Raw genomic sequence first — 11,042 nt, forward strand, 5'->3', positions numbered from 1 at the left:
AGCATTTATCTTAGACCCTCCATTTTTTTCACTATGTTAATATACAGCCAGAAAAGTTAATACACATTCAAATTATTTATAAATTTCAACAGCTTTCAGATCCACCTGTTTAGTGATGTCCTTTGACTCTATAAATCATTTTGTCCAAACGCAGAAAAACTGGATTCATCAGTTATGTGTCAAAATTATTTCATGTTGCCATAATTTGCTCCCTGAATGTAATCCATCACCTTTAAAGTCAAAGCTGGCTACATGGAGATGAGGAAACAAACATTGCCACAGCATCTAAGAACAGCATTGTCTAACAATACAAAAAACAAACACTGAAAATAACACAATATTTAAAAGTATTTGAAATTATTATTTCTCACCTAATTTAATTAATTAAATGGATGCTTAATAAAATTTTCTAGTAATCTAATATGCACAAAAATGATTATAGCAGGATAATTTATATTGGCTGCATTAATACAAACTAAATGTCAAATAATAGAATGATTATTTCACCAAAAGAAATACATACACTATATTAAATATTTTGCATTTATTTAAAGGTATGATTGTGCAAACCAAGTAATAGCCTGTAAAGTTATAATGTTAAGTATAAAAATGTGAATATCAAAATTATGTACATTCTTGTTAGAAATGTAATTGTTTTTTCTGTTTTCTCTTATTTAATATGTTTATGATACAGCCATAGCCAAATTGTTTCTAAATCCTACCAATAGTCAATTCCAATTGTATCTTAATGTCCTTTCATTCAGTGCAGCATTCTATATCAATGTATATAAAGTATTGAATATGTGACATTTGGAAGCTGCAGTTGGTGAAGCTTCCTATCACATATGTGGTAGTTGATCTACAGTGAAAGAAAATAAAGACATATGCAGAGAAATTGAGATTATTTTGTAGTGGTTGTGTTTGATATTCAAATGCATCCCTAAGTCCAATGTAAGTATTTATCCTTATCAATATTTGCTCTTAAAAGCCATATTTAGATTCCATAAACTAAAATGATGACCTTCATTATGGAAGCCAAATGAAAGGCACTGTAGTTAGAGAAGACTACATGAGGATGGAAGTCATGGAAGGTGGAGCCAGAGAAATAAAGGGCAATTGCATTTTGAAGTACCTCAAGATCACAGGAATCAACTAAACATAAATTTAAAAACATCCCTTTCATTTTCATTATGAAAGTACATTATAATACTGTCAATGGGGAGACAATGCTTGTGGCCTTAAGAATCGGCACTTTTATGCTAGGAATCAACTAACTATATATTAAATTTTGAAAAGTATGTTTATACACTTTGAATCAGTGTTGCTATTTCTGGATAAAGCCTTTCCAGATATTGGCTTATTTTCTTAGGTATTACAACCTTAGTTAAAAATTGCAACAATACAGCTAAGAAAGGAAAGTAGCTCAGATCAAAGGGGCAGTGGAAGGGTAAGAAGTTGTTTGTCTCTGGGTAGATTTGAATCAGAGAGATGACAAATGTGTTGAGAGAAGGAGTGTTGGACACAAGATAAAGTTGAGTCAAAAATGATATCAAGATGTTTGTTCTTAAAAACTGGAAGAATGAAGTTGTCCTTGGCGGAGATGTAGAGATTGTAGGAGTTGGTTTAAAAGAAAATATAAGTAGAGCCATTTTATTCATGTTGGTTTTAGAGACCAAGAAACCTATTCACTTATCTACACTCATCCATTTATCTTTTCTTCCTGTCAAACAAGAGATGACCTAATGTTAAAATTTCTAATTCTAATCTGGATCCTGGCTCTGACTATTTCCAAGAGTCATTATCTTCCAGGGTACACTGTATGTCCTATTCTCTCCAGGTTTGCTTCTTTGTTTTTCTCTCTATTCTTTTCCATACTCTTTTGAAAGCCTTTCTTCTTGTTTCTGTTTCTTAAATCATTGTTATTACAGTATCCCCTTGGTCTTCTTCTCTCACATCCTGTATTATTCCTGAGAAGTTTTACTTACTATCACCCCCAACTCAGTATGTCCAGTTCAAGCCTGTGCCCTCAGTTCCACACATGTGTACACTGAATATCTCCACTGAGCTTCTCACAGCTGCACTGACTCCTCAAACTCAATGCATTCTCCAAAACTGAAAACCTCATTCCCCTCAATACTTTGCCTTAAGCAAATAAATGTCTGCTCTTGCTGATCCACCTTCCCAAAAGAAAGCACTCCAATGTCGTTGCTCCATCCAAAAACAGCCAGGCACCCTCTCTGACCTAGACCTCCTACCTCTCCCTTTCATTTGTATCCTTATCCAACTTCATAACTGGATGAGAAAGCTGTACATAAATGGAAACACATAACAACATGTTAATAATTCTCAGATGGAAGCCCCACCCCCAACCCCAAAGAGCAGGTTGGATCCCCTTTTTCTACCATTGAAATAGTGAAAAGACCGGTCATATTTTCTTTGTCCATCTCCTTCTTCTTGGCGATTTGATATTATTTCATCCGAACATACATTGTATAGACTTGATGTTGGACATTATGACTCATTCTATGAAACTAATTTCACAGACTTCCATCACAGGTGGAGTCAGACTACATATAGGTAGACATTTCAGGGAGAAAAGAAAAGTAAGATTATTTGAGTACTTTTTACATTTGTCTTTTCTGACAATCTTATAGCAATAATAAAATTAGGACTAATTAACATTTGTTTTTACTCATGAGGGCATTTAAATGCAAAATTATTAAGCAAATTTCCCCAAATGACACATTTAGACTTAGGTTAAAATGTCAATTCTCAAAAATCTCTTAGTTTTTTCTATATCAAAATGCCAGACATTTTTGTTAGTGACTTAACATATTTTTATCTCAAATTAATAAGCAGATCAATTAGATGTTATTATAGCATTCAAATTATTTAAGTAGAGAATGGATAAAGGGAATTGGCAACTGGTGAATATCACTCTGTGCTTCACATGAAGTATTTTATCAATTTATGCATCATGGAAATTTTATTATTGCCCTTCACATATTACAAAATATATGAAAGATACTAAGATTGTGTGTCAGGAATCTTTTTTTTTTTTTTTACCGAATGTAAGAAACAAAACTCAAATGATTTAACTATAGAGATAATTCCCTGGCTTATGTAATTTAACAAAAATAGATGACTCAGGAAGGGAAAGAGGCAAATATTGTAAAGAGCAGGTATATAAGTAGGTGTGTGGGATTACTTCATAATCCCAGTGTATTGTTGTACTTCAGCTTCATTCTTTTAGATAAAACAGTTATTTCAAAAACTAACCAGTAATAGCATTGCCATCAGAGAGAGACTAATTTATTTCCTTCCTTTCTTTCTTTCTTTCTTCCTTTCTTTCTTTCTTTCTTTCTTTCTTTCTTTCTTTCTTTCTTTCTTCTTCTTTCTTCTTTCTTCTTTCTTCTTTCTTTCTTCCTTCCTCCCTCCCTCCCTCCCTCCCTTTCTTTCTTTCTTTCTTTCTTTCTTTCTTTCTTTCTTTCTTTTTATTTTTTTAAATTTATTTTGTTGTTGCTGTTGTTGTTAACCCTCACCTGAGAATATTTTTCCATTGATTTCTAGGGAGAGTAGAAGAGAGAGGGAAAGACAGAGAGAAACATAGATGTGAGAGGAACACATCGATTGGTTGCATCCTGCATGAGTCCTGACCAAGGAGAAGCCTGTAACCAAGATACGTGCTCTTGACTAGAATTGAACCCAGGACCTTTCGGTCTGCAGGTCGATGCTCTATACACTGAGGCAAACTGGCTGGGGCCAGAGAGAGACTAATTTCTGTCCTCCCTTTCAAAAATCCTTGAAAAGGAATTCTACTTGGCATGACTTTGTTATATGCTAACCCCTTGGTGAATCAGTTGTGTGCCTGGAAAGGTTCACTCTTATTCTAACTTCATGGTTGGAGTGGGAAGTGATGAGAGCAGAGGAGAGCAAGTCTATATCCTTCTAAGACTAATAACTTACAACATATTAGATATCCTGGAAGAGGTGGGGTTAAGATCTCAGGTCTTTGTACCTTTAAAATTCATGTCTCCTTAAACTTAAGCATTTCCACAAGCATCTCATTGGGAAAAATATGAAAAGGAATAATCCCTGATTTTTTCCCCACATTTCCGGTAAGTTTATATTTTTCATCTGTCCCCAAATGTTTAAATTAATAATTTAAAAGTTCTTAATAGGCTGTCTTTGCACATAAATGCACAAAGCAGAAAGAAAAGAAAACTTTGGTCAGATCATGTATTCACATTTGAGTTTAGAAACATGCTGTCATTATATATAAATTATAAGCATTTCCAGTTGAGGAACAGATCTTGTCACTCAAAGAAATTATAGTTGTTAAAGTACCTTTGTTTGCATAACCAATAGACTTTTGAATCTTTGTGGGGGAAAATGAATGTATGATACAAGAGAAAAAAGCGAGGATTGCTCTTTCCTATTAGTTTTATAGCATTTTTCCTTCCAGACACTGTTACACAGATAACTACTTGGTGAATTATTCAAAAGGTTATTATGGATACCTTTGACTAAAAAACTATTTAGAAATTGGATTTTATAAACATAATGTCTGTGCTCTGTGCAATGTAATATATTACATCAAGAACATCCCCTCCCAACAAGAAAGCCCACTGCATGGAAGAACATATTTGCCAATGATATCACCTATAAGGATTTAATCTCCAACATTTACAGGGAACTCATACAACTTAACAAAAGGAAGATAAACAACCCAATCAAAAAATGGGCAAGGAACCTAAACAGATACTTTTCGAAAGAGGACAATAAGGAAGGCCAAGAGACATATGAAAATATGCTAAAAGTCACTGATCATCCAAGAGATGCAAATCAAAATGACAATGCAGTACCATCTCACACCTGTCAGAATGGCTATCATCAACAAATCAACAAAGGACAAGTCCTGGCGAAGATGCAGAGAAAAATGAACCCTTATGCACTGCTAGTGGGAATGCAGACTGGTGCAGCCACTGTGGAGAACAGTATGGCATTTCCTCAAAAAACTAAAAACGGAGCATCCATTTGACTCAGTGATCGTACTTCTAGGAATATATCCCAAGAAACTAGAAACACCAATCAGAAAGGATATATGCACACCTATGTTCATAGCAGCACAATTTATAATAGCAAAGATTTGGAAACAGCCTAAGTGTCCATCAGCAGATGAGTGGATTAGAAAACTGGTACATCTACATAATGGAATACTATACTGCTGTAAAAAAGAAGGAATTCTTACCATTTGCAACAGCATGGATGGAACTGGAGAGCATTATGCTAAGTGAAGTAAGCCAGTCAGAGAAAGATAAATATCACATGATCTCACTCATTTGTAGAATATAATGAACAACATAAACTGATGAACAAAAACAGACCCAGAGACAGAGAAACATCAATTAGACCATCAAACCTCAGAGGGAAGGGTGGGGGTAAGGGGGAAAAATCAACCAAAGGACTTGTATGCATGCATATAAGCCTAACCAATGGACACAGACACCAAGGGGGTAAGGGCATGAGTCTGGGGATGAGGGGTAATGGGGGGATAAGGACACATATGTAATACCTTAATCAATAAAGAAAAATAAATAAATAAATATATAAATAAATAAATAAATAAATAAATAAATAAATATGTATAAAAAGAACATCCCCTTCCTGTTGGCTTTCTAATTCACTTATGAGTTGTTCATTTGATCACTTGAGAAAGTAGACTTAAAAACTACCTTGTTCAAAATGATATGTTCACATATGCACTAATATAATCCTAACATGAATTCTGTGAAGTAAGACATAATAATCCATATATCATTTTTAAGTAAATAAATTCAGAATCTGCATGCTTGACGTGTTGACCCAATAATGTGATTGAAAAGGACATTCAGGAGTTCCAGAGAAAGAACTTGTTTCATTCTTTAGAGACAAACGTTAATGGAAAACCTAGAGACAAGGTGCAGAAATCACAGCCCACAATAGGAGGAGGTAGGGTGTCACCGCAGGGCTTCACATCTGGTTTTGAGGTTCTTCCTGAGAACTTCCAGTACTCTTACACTCCCGCACAGTTCTGAACAGGTTGGCTCTATGTTCTCTGCAGGCCACCTGCAGGTAACACTTCCCTTCTTGTTGAACATGAGCCTGGATAAAGCAAAGTCAAATTCCTATGAGTGTATGCAAACATATCCAGGACTCAGACTGTTCTGACCTGTTGTCTGAGCCTCAGAGACAACAAGGTTTGGTTTACATCTCACAGCATCAAACTAGAAAGCAGAAATAAATCTTGGAGCTGCTGATTCTAAAATAATGCTATTTTACTCTACTATTTTGTCCTATTTTATGTGGGAAAAGATCCGCCTTTTACAACATGACTTCATTATTAAAACACAAAATTAGAAGAATATGATTTCATCATAACTTCTCAGACTTAGTAGTAACGTGAAGTGACTTGCTCTTCAGTAAGCTTGCCCTTTCCACATCTTGCTTTGTGTTGTAGGTTCCTCTAACTGTTCTTAAAAAAATAAAGATCTTATACCCACTTATCAATAAAAAATAATAACCCTATCGGTGCACAAGGACAATCTGATGCTCCTTAGAGCTTAGATATGAGAGTGTTGGATGTGCAATGATTTTGCCTTCATGAATAATGATCATGGCTCTGATCACCAATAGAGATTATATTGTACTTATGTTGCTTCTACTTCTTAGATAAGCTTTCTATGCTATTTTTCACCTAGCTGGGATAGAATGAAGATTTATTGAGACAAGTAGTAAAAAAAAATATGAAAATAATTTAAAAAGGAAAAATCATTAGAAACCTTTGTTCAAATCTCATTTTCTATTCCCTCTTCCATCATTTTGCTTATAAATTTTTTAAAAGCATTAAACCCAAGCTAACAAAACTTACCAAAAAGAAAGTGAAAAGAACAAGCTTCTAATTGAGCTGGTGGAACCTTGCTCTTTAGGACTGAGATCTTTTATTCTCGTTAGCACGGGCTTCGTCCTGGCCTTGGCTGGAATAGCTGACCCATGTCTTCTTTCTCAAAGAACCCTGCTTGGACCTACCTGACAGGCTCTGCCAATTGGGCAAAAACTTATAAACTTTAGTGTCATATCCAAACTTGGGTTATGCTACTTATCAGCTACATGATATTTAATAAGTTATTTAGCCTCTCTGTACCTCAAGCTTTTCGTTTTATCTCTATGCAGGTTGCATTATTATAAATATAAGGTAATAATAAAAAATAAAGATAACCATAACAGTGCATGGCATACATCAAGGGCATAAGGAATAGTAACACATCTTCACTTTCACTTATTTTTATGGAAAGCTCCCCAAACATTTTCCATTATATTCTTGTACAAAATATCAGTGAAATTTGCAAATGGTAAATAAGTAACCAAATCCTGTTACTTGGTTGATTTGACACCTGACTGAAGTTCCTTTTGAACTATATTAGGTCAGTTTAATGTACTTAGGAAATGTCACAAATGAAGTACTACCTGACCAAACTGGGCTTGAGATGACTCATTTCCTTCCTTCTGTATAATCACCCATTCCTGGGAAAGCAGTGCTAAGAACTAAAACTATCCTACATCCTTTTTCCCAGCCTAATGATTTGTTTTCTTAAAAAAATGCCCACCATATTCAGAAGGCATCACTGCTCTGTCTACTCTGAGTTCTTTCTGTGATGGACCAAGCTGCACTCCTATTCTAGAGAAAATGCTGAGGATAAAAACAAGATCCTTGTAGAATCCATCTGGACTTTTCAATCTAGTGATGGGCTTGACATAAATTAGTTATGGATTTCTTTGCATTCTAGCCTAAAGAAAAGATTAAGAACCTTTCCCCTATTCTATCCATAAGGTAAATAAAAGTCTGAAAAGGATCAAGGGAAAAAATTAATTTCTTATGATCTTACAGCTAGATAATCATCTAGATTTATCTTTAGAGAAAGGAGTGAAGATACTATAAATATAACTGGACAGAAAATTTTCTCTGTATCTTCTCCTTTTAATCTGTTTTCATAGTGAGCAGAAAGATCTAGGGCAGCTTTACAGTTAGCAGTGAAGTTGGCAGAACCAGTCCGGTAGGTCCAAGCAGGGTTCTTTGAGAAAGAAGACATGGGTCAACTATTCCAGCCAAGGCCAGGACGAAGGCCATCCTAAAGAGAATAAAAAGTCTCACTCCTAAAGAGCAAGGTTCCACCAGCTCAACAAGAAAAAGACCACATCTCTGTCCTCCGAAATGCTGTTCTATACTGTTCACTCTTTACTCTGAGCAAAATGTCCTTCAACTCTTCTCTGCCTTGCACACTCCTCCTCATTTCTCATGATGATGCTTAAAAAATCATCCTTTCTGTAAAGCTTTCCCACAGACTCCTCCTTCTCATGGCAGAATTAATTAGTCTTTCATTTAGTCCACCCATAACATCGAGCCTGAAGCTTTATCATTACATTTTCACCCTCTGGCACCATTAGTTACCCACTTGTTTGTCTTTTCTGATGAACTGTAGGCTACTCATCTTGGAGTAGAGATATGTTTTATTCATGTTGGTGACTTTGCTGTGTCGGATCACAGCCAAAGCCAAGCCCTGATTCATATCTGCTAAATTCATTAGTTAGAGTATCACTGCATGTCAGAGGGGAAGGTAGGGCAGCTATCATTAACTTTCTTTGGCAGGTGAGGAAATTGAGTCTCAAAGAGACTGAGCATCTCCTCCAAGGTCACAGAGGTAGCAGCTGTGAGGTAGGTTGGGTCTTTGACAACATTCAGCTCTCATGCACACACCATTCAAAAGAGGGTTATTTATTACAAAAATAAGCATGGTCTTCCTTCCAAGTCCCTTGGTTTACCCATTAAGGATAGAATCAATGTTTACTTAGGCAAGGAGAGGGCCCCGGGTGGCCTTTGGTCTATTCTTGGAGGTTAAGTAGCATAGTGCCCCAGTGTACAGTCAGCCTTGAGAAGCCTTGGGGCACCTCAAAGTTAGTGACTCACTTTCCTACTCCCAGGTCCCACAGCGCTCCCAGTCTAGGAAAAGCTCTGCCTTCTTTCAGAGGCCCCAGGCTCAGGACTGACAGGTGAATAGTAATGTGATTCTCTAGCATTGAGTTTTCTTGGAAGGGAAAACCACAAGGGCACAGAGTGGAGAAATGCTAAGGAAAACTAGTATAGGTGTCAGCAAGGAACACATTATACATTATTATGTGGCAATAGTGCTTCACTCACAGACTGTTTGGGTATTGCACCTTCTCTCTTTAAGTGCATAAAGCTTATTTACAAAACACAGAACTTTAAATAGAGCAAATACTTTCAAAAAATAAAGTTTTCTAAGAGCGGGTGTGATTGCAACAGCTCAAGTGCTGGGACTCAACAAATGTTAATGGGATGATTAGAGACTTAATAAGGATAGCAAACAGAAAATATTTTTCCCAGTACCCATTGACGTCTTAAACTAGGTAAAATGCCCATGCCAAATATTTCATGCCAATAAATTCCAAAGGGTTTTGTTTTAATTTTTATCAATAGTACTATGTTTCCTCAACAATAGAAACTCTAGCAGTATGTCCTCAGAACATTACTGTTCAAAGCAAACTTGCTTTTTTAAAAAAAATGCTTTATTGTTTAAAGTATTACATGAATCTCCTTTTTCCCCCATTGACCTCTTTCTGTCTGCTCCCACCACTCCCAGCACATGCCCTCACCCCCCTACTGTCTGTGTCCATTGGTTATGCTCATGTGCATGCATATAAGTCCTTTGGTTGATCTCTTACCCCTTTACCCCCTGTCTTCCCTCATAGGTTGGACAGTCTATTCCATGCTTCTATGTCTCTGGTTCTATTTTTGTTCATCACTTTATGTTCATTATATTCCACAAATGAGTGAGATCATGTGATGTTTGCCTTTCTCTGACTGGATTATTTTGCTTAGCATAATGTTCTCCAGTTCCATCCATGCTGTTGCAAATGGTAAGAATCCCTTCTTTTTTACCGCAGCGTAGTATTCCATTGTGTAGATGTACCACAGTTTTTAATTCACTCATCTGCTGATGGGCACTTAGGCTGTTTCCAAATCTTAGCTATGGTGAATTGTGCTGCTATGAATATTGGAGTGCATATATCCTTTATGATTGGTGTTTCTGATTTCTTGGGATATACTGTTATTCCCAGAAAATGGGATAACTAGTTCGAATCGGAGTTCCACTTTTAATTTTTTTGCAGAAGTGCCATACTGTTCTCCACAGTGGCTACACCAGTCTACATTCCCATCAGCAGTGCACAAGTGTTCCTTTTTCTCCACATCCTCACCAGAACTTGTCATTTGTTGATTTTTTGATGATAGCCATTCTGACAGGTGTGAGATGATACCTCATTATCGTTTTGATTTGCATCTCTCTGATTATTAGTCACTTTGAGCATGTTTTCATATATTGGCCTTCCTTATGTCCTCTTTAGAAAAGTGTCTATTTTGGTCCTTTTCCCATTTTTTGATTGGATTGTTTATCTTCCTTTTGTTAAGTTGTATGAGTTCCCTATAAATTTTGGAGATTAAACTCTTATCTGAGATAACATTGCAATGCAAACTTGCTTTTCAGGCATTTCTTCTTAATCTGTCCCCCCCATGAGTGTATAAAATATTGGGATTCCATTGATGTTGTTACCCGACCCCCCCTTTCCATTCATTATAAAAGTGCTCAATATTATTGTCTTTATGCATTAACCACCCATGGAGTTCTCCGGACAGTTTAATTAACCGGAGACGAGAGTACAGTGGGACCTTGACTTAAGAGTTTAATTCGTTCCGAGAATGAGCTCGTTAAGGAGCTCGTTAAGGAGCTCGTTAACTCAAATTACTCTATCAACTCAATGCAAAAAATTGGCCAAGAGACAGCTGGTATCTCAAATAACTCGTTAGTCGGGACACTCGTAAGTCAAGGCCCCACTGTACTGATATAGCAAAATATATGCAAAAAGTACCCTGTTAGGTAAAGACAAATACAAGGGTGGTCAAAAGTAGGTTTACAGTTGCATTGTGA

The sequence above is a fragment of the Myotis myotis genome, unplaced genomic scaffold, assembly GCF_014108235.1.
Source record: "Myotis myotis isolate mMyoMyo1 unplaced genomic scaffold, mMyoMyo1.p scaffold_m19_p_1, whole genome shotgun sequence".
Taxonomy (NCBI): domain Eukaryota; kingdom Metazoa; phylum Chordata; class Mammalia; order Chiroptera; family Vespertilionidae; genus Myotis; species Myotis myotis.